At 36.5% G+C, this 16,107-nt stretch overlaps 1 protein-coding gene and 1 long non-coding RNA gene across 6 annotated transcripts in view; one reads left to right on the top strand and one right to left on the bottom strand.

The window, feature by feature from the left end:
• LOC105214412 (homeodomain-interacting protein kinase 2) overlaps positions 1-16,107 on the bottom strand; it is a 78,554-nt gene that overhangs the window by 23,138 nt on the left and 39,309 nt on the right. The gene's annotated exons all lie outside the window — the stretch shown is intronic.
• On the top strand, positions 7,956-11,424 carry LOC114804252 (uncharacterized). Its single transcript, XR_003752489.2, has 4 exons — positions 7,956-8,435; positions 8,511-8,876; positions 8,952-9,569; positions 9,688-11,424. It is a non-coding gene; the product is annotated as an uncharacterized LOC114804252 (long non-coding RNA).

Below are 16,107 nucleotides of genomic sequence, written 5' to 3'. Positions count from 1 at the left end.
TTAGACAGCAATAAACATGAAAAAAAATTAAAATGAAAAAAATTAGAATTTTAGGCAAACAACGAAAACTGACCAACACGTACTCATCACTACAAAGTAGGGTCAGTCTAACCGACAATTGGCTAATGACATAATGTGTGTCGCAATTCACATTTGCTCTTTTTAATGTGCGATCGATGTTTGCTAAAAGCTCAAACGCGGAATATTCATAGCAAAAGCTGCATGCAACATGTGTTTGTATGTATGTACATATGTAAGCATTTGAATGAAAATTCTATTTTTGGTCAAAAAGCAACTGATGCCAATATACAAATACATATGTACATACACCGTGGCGTAATGTGGTGGTTATTAGTGACATTGAAAGAGAGTTGTTAAAAATACATTTGTGTATGTATGTGCACGTATGTATATTTTATATTTTTACATCAGCATTAGTCCATTAGAATCCCATTAGATTTTTCAAAGGCGAATTCCACACACACATACATACATATGTACTCGCAGGAAGGACGACAAAAGCGCAGCCATGGAATATTGATTAAAATTGTTGCTGGTAAAAATGAAACGAGGTGAAACGCGCAAGAAAGTAAAAGGCAAATTGATTGCGACATTTCGCACAGCAACTTCCAGAAGCCACCATTTTTTAAGAGAGTTGGCAGTGAAGGTTGCGAGTGATGGTGGACAATACCCGTTCAATGGCAAGCAAATCTTCCTCTCACCGCGGCAAGGTCGCCCCATCATTCATGTTTTCACTCGTAACATAACCTTTCAATTTTACGCAGCAACAGGACGTCGCTATGACTAACGGCAGTTAGGTAAACAAGTCGATAGCATTATATATAAATATAATATATATAAGTATATATGTGCATCCATCACGCACTTAAGCACATAGCGTATGTACATTATGGTATGATTGTTATTCCTACGTAAATGTGTAATTGGTGTAAATTTCCTGCTTACCAAGGCGACGATGAATATCCCATTGAAATTAATTCACGTTAAATAACCACCTTATTGAGTGGTATTTGCCAAGAAATGTGAATATTTACCTGGAAAAAAAGAAAAAAAATAAATTAATTATTACGAAATGATTATAAATAGACGATAAGCTGGTAAGTGTAGTGTCCCGATAATTTAATCTATAATGTATATAAAAGAATAAGTAGTAGTAGAATGAGTCTACGACTTAAATACGTAGTATTGCAATGCTTCGATTTGTACCAACAAAACACAAAACAGAACACGCGCCATGATTTTTTTTTTTTTTTTGCTTATACAGGTCAGTTTTATCCGGAAGACTACTATGGCTTTGTGCTGGGATCTTAAAGAATTGTGTTGTCGACTACTTGGAGGTGGCTCTCATTTCAAACTGCGTCTAACCAACCTCAGTCTGACAAACCGATCTAATAACCTATTCGCACAGCCAAATTAATTTAATACATTAAGATTATTATTGAGCCGGCTATTCGATTAACGATCAGTTGTTATAAATTTTTCTTCTTTTCTGTTCATAAGAAGTTGGTAAGTCTCACTGTGGCATCTACCGTAGAGTTGCATTACTGCTATTTTACCAATAAACATTCGATTAAATATTAATGTAAGAAAATTAGATTTTTATTTTGTCTGGTAAATCGAGCTAAATCAGCGATTTAACCAAGCAAAAGCCGGTTAATTGATCAATTAACTCCTGTGCGAAAAGGTTATAACATCATAATTGAGAAACTAGTTTTTGTCCTTCGCACTGCTACCTATTCAATTAACGATTAGATAATATACATTTTTGTTTTTTTTTTTTGTTCATAAAAAGTTGGTAAGTTTCATCAGATGATTGCTATTTTATCAATGACCATCATCATTAATTTCAGTACCTCATCTACTGCATTACTACTATTTTATCAATAAACATTCGATTAGTATTCTATTAAACATTAATGTAGTAGATAAATAAGATTTTTACTTTGTATCGTAAATCGATCGAAATTAGCGCCCTAATCGAGCAAGGCCGGTTAATTGATCAATTAACTCCAACGCGAATAGGCTCTCACAAGTGTGACAATACTATCACTAATTTCAGTAATTCTAATACAAAGCAAGCTCTTCTCCGTCACATTTAGAGAAAGGTTTAGCGATGTTTCATGTTTTTTGAGCGGAAGTGACTTTGCGACTGAGTAAATACGGCTTCCGAGTTGGGTGGATGTTGGACACGTTTTAAGTAAAAAAATGAAATGTCAACACATAATATAAATAAAAATCAATCAATAACATTTTAAATTAAAATTGTTTCATTTATGATTTAGTCTACATTTATTAATGAAAATATGAAACATAATTTTTATCATTCAAAAGAAGGCAATAGTAGAGTCAAAGCCATGATTAAACCAAAGTTACTGATACACACACTGTTGCTACTGACTGTAAATCATATCAGAAGAGTAAAAATATACTGTAGCTTTCCATAGGCCTGGTATATGACAAAAAACTGAAGTGTTTTTGCTTTTGCATTGCAAATAACAAACAGCAATAAGTAAATGCTTAGTACATGAGCAATTGGGTGTGCAGAAGCAACGTTTAGAAAATACAAATCACATATTTAAACGATAAGTGGAATAAATGCTGCCACTAGTTTAAAATTCAATTAAGTGCAAGACAACACAACAGTCGATGTACGCATAATAAAGTTGCGTGCTATGGCCGCAAGGAAGTTAGCGACTAAAGCAACTTAAAAAGTAGCCAGCGGGAAATTGGTTGGTTGAAAAAATGAAAGGAGAAAAGTGAATCAATATAAAATACAGATCGCATATTTAAACCATAAAATTGAATTGACGGTAAAATGACTTCTTGTGATGATTAAAAATATTTTATATACTAAAGGTATCTTACATTTTGTACTCTAAAAGAAAGCTTTTTGTCCGACTACCCATGCATAATTTAATATAAACTACCCAAATCTGAGTAGTCCGTTTTTGGACAATTTTATAAATGTAACTCTGGTGGTGTATTATGAACATATGGTCTTTTATGATCTCAGTACTTTCAATATGACTTCAAGCTGACATATATGGTATATAAAGCTGAACTAACTTTTTCGTAAGCTCCAGAACTTATAGAATAATTAAATAGTTTTCATAATATGAACAATGAATATGAATATGAATAGCATATTTTGACAAATTTCCAACTCGGCCGTACCAGCAATAGTATTAGCAAAATACTAAACTATTGTTTGCTGTACGGGAAGTAGGGTTGAATAAGATGCGGTGTTCGGCTGGGACTGGTCGTTTGGCTTGTTGGCTAAGCCGGTTGGTAGCTAACAAGCGGAAGAGGAAGGAAATAAGCGCGAAAGTGAGTTAGTTCAGGGGCGTGATTGGAAAGCCAACTCATAAGTGGATTACACATGAATTCAAAGTGAGGGAGATGTCAGACAGGCGATGTGTTCGTGGCTAATATGAAAATGCTGGTAACTTTTAGTGCAAACAAGTTAATAATTTCCAGTTATGTAGATGCGGCCGCGGTAAAATATTAATACGGATACAGATTTCTGAATAAAAGAGAAATTGATAATGACAAATGTGTAGTGGTGGCCGACGCAAGTAAAGCGGATAAATGATAACTGATAAAAAGTAATTTTATTAAGAGGCTTTGCCTGCTTCATGCAGCAAACAGGAAGACGGCAAGTGAAAGGTGTATTCCGAGAGGATGTAACCGCGTTCTGGTGAGTGGTGTGAAGTGTGGGTTAAATGGCTAATGTAGTGATATATGAATAGTATTTACATACTGAGTACATATGGAGTAGGAACCGCTGTAATACTAGTATATTTTAATAATGCGCCATTTTCTTAACATGTCTATCAATGTACTTTTCGGCTTAACAGGTATATTATTTTATTTCAGTATTTACTTTATATTCCTTTGTTCCAAACAGTTAAAGTGAACGGCAACAAAAACAAGGAGGTTTATGTAGACAATTGTCGGCCACTGTATACTATATATCATTATTGTTCGTATTTAAAAATATCAGATTAGGAGCAATAATTACAAATCACTTTCATGAAATGTATAAATAAAAACTCAACTATTAAAAAAATTAGAAAAATATTAAGGCATTCATTTAAATAAATATATATACTGTACTTGATACTTATTTATATAGACAGTCAGTAACAAGATTGCAATGCAAAATTTAAATATAAATATATATACTAACGTAAGTACGTATATGTACATATATATTAATTGCACCTGGCTTATTTCAATATAATAATATCTCTCGTAAACTATGTATAATTAGACATTTTTGTTAAATTACATTATTTACAATCTCACTGTTTCAATCACTGTGTATTCAGCTATACAAATTTCGCCCGTAGAACCCGACTACACGATTTTCACATCAACTGGGAACTGATTGTTAAACGTCAAACAAGTATCTGTATGTAAACAAATGACAGCACGACTGGAATTACTATAAACAAATAGAATTTAATAGCATACTGCGCAAGCACCCTCCATAAATTTATTTATAGTTTGTGAATAAAAAATAATATTTTATGGCGAAAATAGTGGGAAATCTAGTATTGTATATATTAGCAAGTGACGAGGTATTCTATATGTCTAGCACATGAAACACGAATATTAAAAAGCATTAGAACGCTGGACATCAGAAGTAGTGTCATACGAATTTGATTTCTGTTGAAGTTAAGTTATGTTAAGTTAAGTTTTCTTGACATATTTTGCATTTATTTAAATTACATTTGAACTTAGCTATTGAAGACAAACGAAAATTATTTCTCTGGTTTGTTTCCAACTCAAATGAATACCCGCTGGAAATAAATTTAACAACAACAAAAAGACTCCAATGTGTGAATATGCTTTACGGAAAAACTATTAGCCAACTAATCGATAGTTTGGTAATGGAACTAGGGATCGTGTCCCCAGGGATATGTTTGTATCGATTTTGTATCGATTTCATTGATAATGGTTTAAAAATAAAGGACTAACTATATTCTCGCATAGTATTTCAGAAGTGTATTATTCGAAAATAAAGCTTCGATAGTATCAGCTCTTGGTACACACCGCATCTATAGCATGAGCTTTGAATTAAAATACACAAAAATTACGATTCAAAGTAGAAAATGAAGAGCAGTCAGTGGTTATCTACTAACAAACAAATGTCTGAGTAATTTTACAGCCGCATACAAATGGTAATGCAGTCATTAAAACGCAATAATAATTATTTTGAATTTTCAAACATTTGTTTTTACTTCAAAACACATACATAGGAAAAGGTAAAAAACAAACTAAAAAATAAAAAAATAATCATGTATAAATATTAAAAAAAAAAACTGCAACAAATCAACGAACGTTGACGGCCGGTCGTTTTGCAATGGAATGCAATGCAATACAAAACAATGAAATTACGCGGATTTACGGCCATGTGATTTTGGCTTGTTGCAGTTAAAGCAACAAATGTGCACATGTACAACAACAGCAGTGGTGTAAACGACAATAACAATGCGTTTCACGTCAACGATTTCAAGTAACGCATTCGCAGTGGCACACACACACATCTAAAACAGCTGTTTTTGCTTATTGCCACACGTCAATCCGCGTACATTGTGGCGTCCATCCCCGCCTCCCAAAACCCACCGCCTACTGACTGCGTCAATAAAAGTGCAACAAATGCGCAAATGGCAAAATATTAGAAAACAACAAAAAATATTCAAATCATACCATAGAAATCAGTTTCTCTCTCCCACTACGCCTCGTCTTCAAACCAACGCTACAGTTGCTTTGCACGTTGGCAATCAAACAATAATAAAGACGAAAAATATATTCACACATACATACATATGTACGTACAAAGTTAGTTTTGTTGTTAAATTCAACGCTTGCCAATTTCGAAAGCAAAGGTGGTTGTACTTTGCGTTTCAAGGCTTGAGAAATTGGTGGGCCACAAACGGTTAAGATAATGTGCCTCTAAACGCAAACATATTTTACCTTGCAGTGAAACATCGAACTGGTTACAAAAATACTAGTTTACAACAAAAACCTTCTTGAGGAATTTGAAGTACAGAGAAGGAGATCAGACCGAATATAATCAATAAGGGGTTACATCTAGTTAGAAGTTTCAAAAATTCGTTTTATATTAATTTTCGCAATTTACTGTATTCAAGTAAACACTCTGAAAATTTCAAGTCTATTCGACCGAATTGAAAAACATTTCAAAGTAGTAGGCCGGTGTGGCGCCTTGTTTTTCTTAAAACTGTGTTTGAAAGTCGGTGACCAAGATTTCTCGTAAATGGCTGAACCGATTAGTCTCAATTTTTTTACACAGTCTTCTGAACTGTATTTTCTAGTATTTAATCGAAGCGTTTTATTACCGATAAAAATTTTGTTTTTTTTGTATATACAATTTAAGGCCAAAATTATGGAGATTTGTATTTTTAGAAGTCCCCAATTTAGTAAAAAAAAGTTTTGCATATTCCTTCGATTAATAGCAATATTATTCATTATCTACTTAAACGCAATTCCGTTTGTTTTTTTCATTTCAGATGATCCACTTTAGAAATATATTGGTCACTGCAAAACATCTTTTTTGGTAGTGGTTCCCGGAGATCGGCTCCAGCAGCTTCAAAATAAATAATTATTCAATACTCGTCTAAGTTAATGTAATATATGTACAAATTCTTAGAATTATAAAAGCTTTCTCAGGAAAAATTTTTGAAAAAGCTCATTTTATAGGACTTCTAACTAGATGCCCCTTAAAAACAAATGAAGCGTGTTTAAAAATACTTTATTGTTAATATAAAGTTACTTTTGAAAAGTACTTATTTACTAATTAATCGTAAATTATTTTTAAAATTACCACTGGTTGATGACGGAAGTCCAATAATAATTAAGTTCAACGTAGGGATGGCCATTAAAAAAAACAGCGATGTGATGAATCGAAACTTGGGAAAGCATCACTTTTACCGAAAGTTATTAAAAATAGCTTTTACAGCAGTAAAAGTGAAAATTAAGTTCTGAAATAATACTATTAAAGAAAACTTCGCTTCAATTAAACTACGAGAACAAAACGAAGTACAGCAGAGGTTTCCTCTTTCTTCATCAAAACTGGATAAAATACTGCCGAAGAAACAATCCCACGTAAATTGAATTCTGACATTAACAAATAGAGATATAGTAGATATCTTAATATCCACTCAAACAATTAGAGATATAGAAAAAATCTTAATAACTCAATATCCACATATGGTCTGTTTATACGTTCGAGCATGTTGTCACTCTCATATGGAAACAGCATTGTGTGCTAACAACAGAGTGTTTAAACAGAGCAGCACAGAGTAGTGCTGAATCGAAGACGGATATAATTGAACTGTTTTGATATCTTTCGAAGTTTCACAAATGAATTTGTTTACCAATTTGATCACATAAATTCTAACTTTACAGTTGTGCAACTTGCCGATGAATATGTCTGTATTTATGAGAATAATAATAAACACGTACATACGTAAGCAACGTACTTGGGTCTGCATGTGTCCTTCGATAAGTGTACCGACACACCGAAATGACCCGATGTAACCCAACCCAAGCTGTGCACTAAAGCAATCAAACAACAAACGAGGCGACAAACCGGCAGACGCAACCGCCAACTAGTGCAACCGCCACCCAGCCAGAGTGTTTAGACAGCGAAGCAACAAGAACAGGAGGGAAGCGGGCACTCGCAGCAAACGAGTGCAGGCCCAGAAACGTCAAACGTTGATGATAAGTGACGGTTACGGCAGCGGCAACTGCCACCGCGTCGGCGTTTCTAATCTAAACGGCGCACTGAGGTGCATACAAGCAGAACGCAGCAGCGGATGCGAATCACACGCCACCCACTTGCACCACCTGCACCCGCACCCGCACCCGCCCAACCGATTGCATAGAAAGTGAACAGAGCATGCTAGCGGTATTTTCCCCCGGTAAACTATATGCACACACACACACGTACAAGCCAATGTTTGTTTTCAACAATTGCCGCACACAAAGCCAGCTGCGCGAATCGTTCGAGCTCGGCTGAGTATAACGAATGCGGTTGAGAAGTGTTGACGTCGACCAGAGTCGAGAGAATAAATCGTGCACGAACGGATGGACGGACGGTCAGCGGCAAACCGACTACATAAATAAGGCGAAAAGAATTGCAAAAGATAAAGTGAAAGGGGTACCAAAGTGGAAACCCACGAGGTTCAGGAAAAACCACGAGGCAAACGCTTACACTGGTGGGTTAAGCACTGGAAGAGTAATGTTACGAAAACGTTGAGAAACGCTGACGCCAGAGAGCGTACGAGCTGTCTGAACGAAATAAATTTTAAGAAAATTATTTCAACACACATACATACATACAGTGAATGTGTGCATCTATACATGAGTGTGTGCATTATGCAGCGGTAAGCGGTGTATTGCGCACAGCTACAACAACATAATGCTTTATATTTTACTTTATTCAATTTTCTCTATTTCAGTTTCTATGCGCTCAGCAACAACAACAAAACGCATCAATTAAGGTCACATGCAATGGCAATAGACGCACAAGTACGCGCGCACACACACACTCATGCACATGCATCCATGCATATATGGCATGACGGGCAATGAAAGGCGAATGCACTGCCTTCAGAGCGCTACGCAAGAGTATACAAAAACAAATGGTTATAATAAACATGCAGCTTTTCCACTTTAAAGGGCCGGGCAGTGCAAGGAAATTAAGCTTTCAGTCGTTATCGAACGATCAGGAGTAGCCCTTCAAAGAAAAGGAAATTGTTAAACGTCTTACATAAGTATGGGGCTATGTTTATTCCACGAAATGACTTTTATAAAGAAGGAAAGCAGTGAGTATATAATATATATTACATTTAATGAATAAAGTACTGGTCGCATTCCAATTACACAAATAATTTACGCAGAAATAGAAAGGGTTTATTCCATCATCATGGAAATCAAATTAATCATGGAATGTCTTAGACCTATCTGGAGAACCAGCCTTCATTATTGGACAATATTCGACCCTACCACGTCCAACCCGCAGTGAAGAAAATGTAGCAGCCGTAGCTGAGAGTGTACACGAAGACGGTGGCGAGTTTATTCGGCGCCGTTCGCAGCAACTCGGACTGACATATGGAACGAAGCGCCATTATAACCAACTATTTGATGCCTGAAAATGAAGCTCGTGATCTCTGCGACATTTGGTTTCAACAAGACGGCGCCACTTCCCACACAATGCATCAATCAATGGATTGAGAGAGAACACTTCTGTGAGCAAATAATTTCACGTTTTGGTCCGGTCGATTGAACAGTAAGATAGTGTGATATCACACCGTTAGACTTTTTCCTGTGGTGATATGTAAAATCATTGTCAAAGTCATTGCGGACAATTCTATACAAGTCTTGGAGCAAAATACCACGCCTGTCATTCCCCAGTTTTCTGTCGAAATGCTCAAACGAGTCATCGAAAATTAGACTCAACGGATGGACCGTCTGAGAGGTAGCCGCGGCCATAATTTGAAAGAGATAATCTTTAAAAGGTAAATCCCAAATAATGTTCTTTCGGATGATAATAAACATTATCCATTAAATTTAAATTTTCTGTGTTTTTTCTTTAAATGTTCTGAAGATCACTCGACTTTTTACTGACTTTTTCAGGAGGTGCAGAACTCGAATCATATACATATGTAACCCTGCCACCAGCATGCGCAATGCAGTTGTTTCTCAAAATCGTCACTAGTTTCATTCAACCTACACTAAGTGGTTGATTTTCAAACGTTTCTCTGTTTCTTTTAGTTTACAAATCTAACTCGGCCCTTATTCGTATTATAAAAAACAGTTAATTAGGCGAAGTTACGTAAAACAGTGAAACATTTCACAATCGCAAATCCAAATTTCAAATATGTAAATGGTGGGGACGTGAATTTTCCACTTGACTAAGTAGAAAGTAGCTTTTACCAAGTAAAAATTCATAATTTCGACTGATTTCAACAATCTGTGGAGTTACCAAGTGAACTAAAAGCGCCTCACACTTTGTCGCCCGAGACAACAAGAAAGCAACGTAAATCGCAATAAAAAATCTTCGAAAACTTCAAAAACTCATTCAGCCAAACAGAGCCGCCGTGAATTTGCAATTGCCAAAAGCAACAAGCGGACGGGTGGCATTTCAAAGGCAATATTGTAGCAAAGGCAGAGGCAAGCGGGGGGTCCATCGTTGATGTTGATATAGTATGAAGCGTTTGAATTCGGTACGATTTGATTTGGCGACGTGGAATGCTGTCGTAGGCTTCGGACAAATTCACAATGTGTGACGAGCGAACTGCCAGCGCTGGGCAGGTAGGTAAGTACTGGCAGACTGTCTCGACCGTATGTTTGTTATACATTTAGGTACCGGGCTCTTGCCTGGTTTGCATTGATTTGTAAATCGATACTTTGCAAAAGCGGCGCCAAAGCACGGACAGCAAGCCAAGTATTAAAGTACAACAGCAGAAACAGCAGTGTGCTGTTGCATTAATGTACAGTGAACTCTATCGGAGCTCCGTGCAGACATAAAATTCGATAGGGTTCGCAATGGACGAGTACCGCGGTGCCATTTGCCGGTGCAACAGAGAGCAGCCACGGCGGCACTCAATTCGCTTTGTTGATTTCGAGTGCAACGACACTTAGTCCCCACAGTCGGCATATAGCTCGGTGCACAAGCAAACGCGCGTTTCAACTCAGCTTCGACTTTGTACCCAAACTGCGGCAGCAACAGCAACTGTTGCACGTTGCTAGACGACAAGGGAGGCAGTGTTGTCGCAAGTATTTGCTTTGCCAGGCACACGGCATGCTGCGCAAGTTAGTGCAAATTTGTGTATCAACACATATGGTCATTGAAATGGATACGCCCTAATATACATATAGGTACAATATATGTTTTCGAAAATTTAAGGTATTTAACATTTTGACTAATTTGGAAACTGCCAATTTTTCAGTGCGACCAATGTATTGCTCAATGAATTCTTATATGGCTCATAGGTACCATATATGACAAAGTGGAAAATTTAAAGAGAAAATATCGCGTACCAACTATGAAAATTTAACAAAAAATTAATAACAAATTTTACTTTATATTGGAAAACGGCAATCGAGTACAAATAATATGAACTAGAGGCTAATTACCTTTAAAATATTTATTTTATTTATATATCTCTTATAACACTTGAAAAGTTTTCAATCTAACTAGACTTAAAAGGCTATGTAGACAATTGCTGCCGCACTGGGTTCAGACAGAAAATAAAGAGAAACAAAAACCTACTAACGTCGTTTTTATTTGAGACCAATAAGCTGACTATACTATTATTTTATTTTCATTTTATTGACTATGGAATGTATGGTCAATTTCACATTGAAATTATTCAACACCATTGCAACATTCCGTTCATTTGAAATAATTGATGAAGTTACTATTAAACAAATCTCTAGAAAAATGTCTTTCCCCTGACCTTTAGGAATCAGAAAAAAGTGCATTGTTCCATTGTATAGTTATGAACACTTATATAGTGTATACATACATACATATATATTATATATGTATGTATATTCATAAATAATGTATTCTCATAAATGCATGGGGTTAAAGTGTTCTCCTATGACAATTTAGCCTTTCGCCAGTTCGCACTGTACTTGAATTGTTCGAGGTTTACTAGCGCAATCGTACATAGAGACAAGTAAATTTATGAGAATAAATCATGATCATTGCGTACAGATAAATATATAGTATGTACGAGGGCTGCTATATATATTTCTGGCCTAGAGAACACGAAGTGTTGCCTGGTGCAATCTGACATTTCCATTGGAAAGTTTGACATTTTTTAGCATAACATCACTCAGAACGTTTTCGTGATTTAATCGTGAATTGTTTTATTTACAGAGAATTAAAAAATTCATCTCGGCCAAAAAATGGAATTAACTCGTGAACACTAAACTCGTGAACATACTAAAATCTTTGTATGGCTATGAAGCACCATCCTATAGCACTGTGAAAAACTGGTACAACGAATTCAATCGTGGCCGACGCTCGCTCAAAGACGAATTCCGTTGAGGTCGTCCAAAAACAGCCGTTGTTGATAAATATTCCAATTTTCATTATTAGGCCAGAAATATATATAGCAGCCCTCGTACAAATGTACTACACATCGAAGCGAGATTTTATTCTGGAAAGCAGTAAGTTATCTCATCTTAAAAACCTTATCCTGGAGTGGTACAATTGAATACTCCCAATTTACAGGATATTATCACCTAACCAGAAGGGCTATTCAAAGATTGTAATAGTAAATGGTAAATTTTTACGTTGCAAACCTTTGAGACGCTTAAATTTTAACAACCTATGTAGACACAAAGAAAAAATATAAAAAAAATCGGCTGATATTTAGCAAATCTTTAAACGGCATCAGCAGACATGCAACCATATAAATGTCTGATATCTACTTATACATCAAGAATGTAGAAAACCCAAAGATATCATTCTTTTAGTTACTTAAAAACAAGCAATTTTGTAAGTCCCCCATTTTATCAACCATATAATTTAGTAAATATTAGCACGACAACACACGATGATAATATTGTTGTAATAAAAATATTAATAATCCAGAAATTATATTTAATTAAGAAATGCGTCATTTTGATAACCTCGCAAAAAAAATATATGTATGTACATCGGTACAAATATTTTGGATGGAAAAAGTGCACATGTCGATTTTGCTATATCTGTAAAAGAAAGTACACAAGGTCTTTTGAGGGCCATTCCGTCGATACAATTTTTTATTTAACATCGTCTTGAAAGCCACTAGAGAGGACCACTTCATGATTTGATTCGGATACCAAAAATTCGTTCCAATAAATTGAAGGCTTCATGGTTTCTATACTAAAGTACTCGTATACAAAAAAAAATTGAAAAAGGAAATAAAAACCACTATTATTAAAAACTCATATATCATTTTGTTCGAAAAAGTCTTCCAGATGCTCTGCAGTTAATGAAATAAATTCCAAAAGTAAGTATGTAACTTAGTGTCGACTCTCCACACAAAACAAGATTTAAGATTTTTTCCTTTACAAAGTATATGCGCATATTAACATTTTTTGTAAAAAAAAGTAGACGCTTAAGCAGTAATACGTTTTTATCAGTTAAAAATTTTCCACAAATTTGTCAACGCATGAGTAAGGCGATTCGTTAATAGTGATTAATATAGGTTTTATGCGTTATTATATAGTGGAAAACAAGTTTTAGTGCTGCACTTAGAGGTTTGTTGTTGTAAAAACCATTGATACATATTCGTATACATACATATGTATTCATCCCTAATTAATCGCAAGCATTCGTTCTCAAAGACACCTCAAGTACTTTTACTTTTGCAAAATTTACATTATATACAATGTATTTAATTTTGCAGCAGTTTCAAGAAGAATTAAAAAACATATAATTTAATGTTATGGCCAAGGATTCAGTTTTATTGTAGAAATACGGGTTTGCCATTATGTGTGTGATTTCGAGCAAGATTACTATTTGAGGAACGCACTGCGTCTATTGAAACTTTGATAGTGTTACTGTCTCGCTGGGATTTTCTGACCCCCAATTACCTGACTACTTTTTCACGCGATCGCCGGACAGTCTAAGTGCTCAGGAGTAAGTGCTTAAGTGTTTCCGCTACTAGATCACAGAATCGGCACTGATCCGACGAGTAGATTCCTAGGCCGGTGTCCCAGTTTGTTTCTACTTCTTCATGACTGGCGAAGAAATCGCTTACGCGGTTATAGCCGAGTCCACAACAGCGCGCCACGCATCTCTCCTTTTGGCAGTTTGGCGCCAATTGGTAATATCAAGTGAAGACAGGTCCTTCTCCACCTGGTCCTTCCAGCGGAGTGGGGGTCTCCCTCTTGCTCGGCTTCCACCAGCGGGTACTGCATCGAAAACTTTCGGAGCTGAGGCACTTTCGTCCATTCGAACAAAATGACCCAGCCAGCGTAGCCGCTGTCTTTTTATTCGCTAGACTAAGTCTATGTCGTCGAACAACACATACAGCTCATCATTCCATCTTATGCGCTATTCGCCGTTGCGAATGTTTAAGGGACCATAAATCTTCCGCAAAACCTTTCTCTCGAAAACCTAGTGCCGTCTCATCGGATGTTGACACCGTCCACGCTTCTGCACCATAAAGTAAGATGGGAATGATGAAGGACTTGTAGAGTTTGGTTTTTGTTCGTCGAGAGAGGGGTTTATTTTTCAGTTGCCTACTCAGTCCAAAGTAGCACACGTTGGCAAGAGTGATTCTGAGTTGGATTTCAAGGCTGACATTATTATCGGTGTTAATGCTGGTTCCTAAGTATACGAAATTATCTACTGGCCTATTCCTCTTCTTGTAGACGACTTCTAAAGTCATGTCAACCAAATGCAATGAAGAGCTCCGCCACTACCGGCCTTTTTTGCCAATTGATCCTCCAGTTCGTCTCCTTGTTTACCTTTATGTCTTGGTACAGACAGTTTTTCAACGAAAAACTAAAAACTCAGAAAGGCGCACAATACCATCTCCCATTCACAAATGCATCCTCAACTTCCGTTACCGAGCTATACAGAGCAGTGTCCGTTGATCTAGCAAATCTGATCATTATGATAAACCAAACTGAGTAACAGCTGTTAAATAGACCAACTCCGAATAATTATTGGCTCATTGAAAACCGCTCCTCTAAACAACAACACCCGTTATTTTCTAATATTTTCGTCACTTTTCAGTAGCCAGCTCATAACTGTATTATTTTAAAGTAATACGGCAATTTTAGCCTAATCGAAATTGGAGAAACACAGCTTGGAAAGCAACAACAAAAATTAATAGCTAAAATAGCCGTCAAATCAAATTATGACAATCAAACTAAACACAACAAAAACAAAAATAACGATATGTACGAGCACAAAACCGCGAAGTTTTCCACAACAACAACAAAAGCAATAACAAGAATGATCGATCGCCAACGAGTTGAAGCTGATGTTAGTCAAGAGCCGCGTGTTGAGTTGATTTAAGTTGCTGTTAGATGGATAAATGCAGCTATAAAACTTTCTTATCTGCTTGCGGTTGATGGTCCGTGCGGCGATATTTGCGGTCGCGCTCACCGGTCTACGGTGTACGGTGCAGTTGTTTGTCGTTTTCCGCTGATTCGTGCCTTACACAGCACATTTGTTATTGTTGCTGTCATTTCGCTGTCCGCTAGCGATGCCGTTGCCGATATCGCTTGAAATGTATGAGCGGTGTTGCCAAGGCGATAAATGTGTACAAATAGCTAAACGTGCATAATTGCACACAGACGGAGCGAGAGCGATAAAAACGAGCGCAACAACAATCGCAGCGACATCGACAATAATTCAGCCAACGGTATCGCATGCAATCGTCCGCGTGGCACCAACAATGCAACGGCAACAAGCCACGACTCACAGCGTTGCATTTGCACGCTTGTCTCTGTCTGTTTTGTCTGTTGGGGGGGGTGTATGCGAAGCGGAGGCAGAAATATGCATTTCATTGCTGCAATAGCATCGCAAAGAAATCATCTCGTGTTGCATGCCGCACAAAAGAAAATGCGCCCACAAACAAGACAGCTGCTAAGGCAAGCAGTTAAGTCAAATACACTAAGCATATGAATGTGTGTGTGTGTGCGTGTGTACATATTGTTGCCACACAAGTTTGTTGTCGACATCACTTCAACGATTGTCTATTGTAGCTGCAATTACTTTGTTGCAGCAATAAAAATTGATCCATAGTCCATGCAATTGACGAAATTGACGCTTGCAATGATCATGTACCGGAACTCGATTGTCGATATAATTAAAAGTTGTATTATTACCTATTGATGTTGCATTCAATAAATTGATAAAAGGCAACTACTTGACTGATTGTAAGCGAATATGTGGCGACTGCGTTCAAGAGGAATAAGATGGGCCAGGGTGTGGTGGTAAAGAGACTGTAAGTGGCACTTCCTGACAGTAAGTTTATGGAAATATAATAGTACAGACAGGTACAATATGCATAGACTTCAAATGAAAAGCTGGATAAA

This window comes from Zeugodacus cucurbitae, chromosome 4 (genome assembly GCF_028554725.1).
Source record: "Zeugodacus cucurbitae isolate PBARC_wt_2022May chromosome 4, idZeuCucr1.2, whole genome shotgun sequence".
Lineage (NCBI taxonomy): Eukaryota > Metazoa > Arthropoda > Insecta > Diptera > Tephritidae > Zeugodacus > Zeugodacus cucurbitae.
Note: the sequence above shows the minus strand (reverse complement) of the source record. Positions and strands in the feature narration are given on the sequence as shown.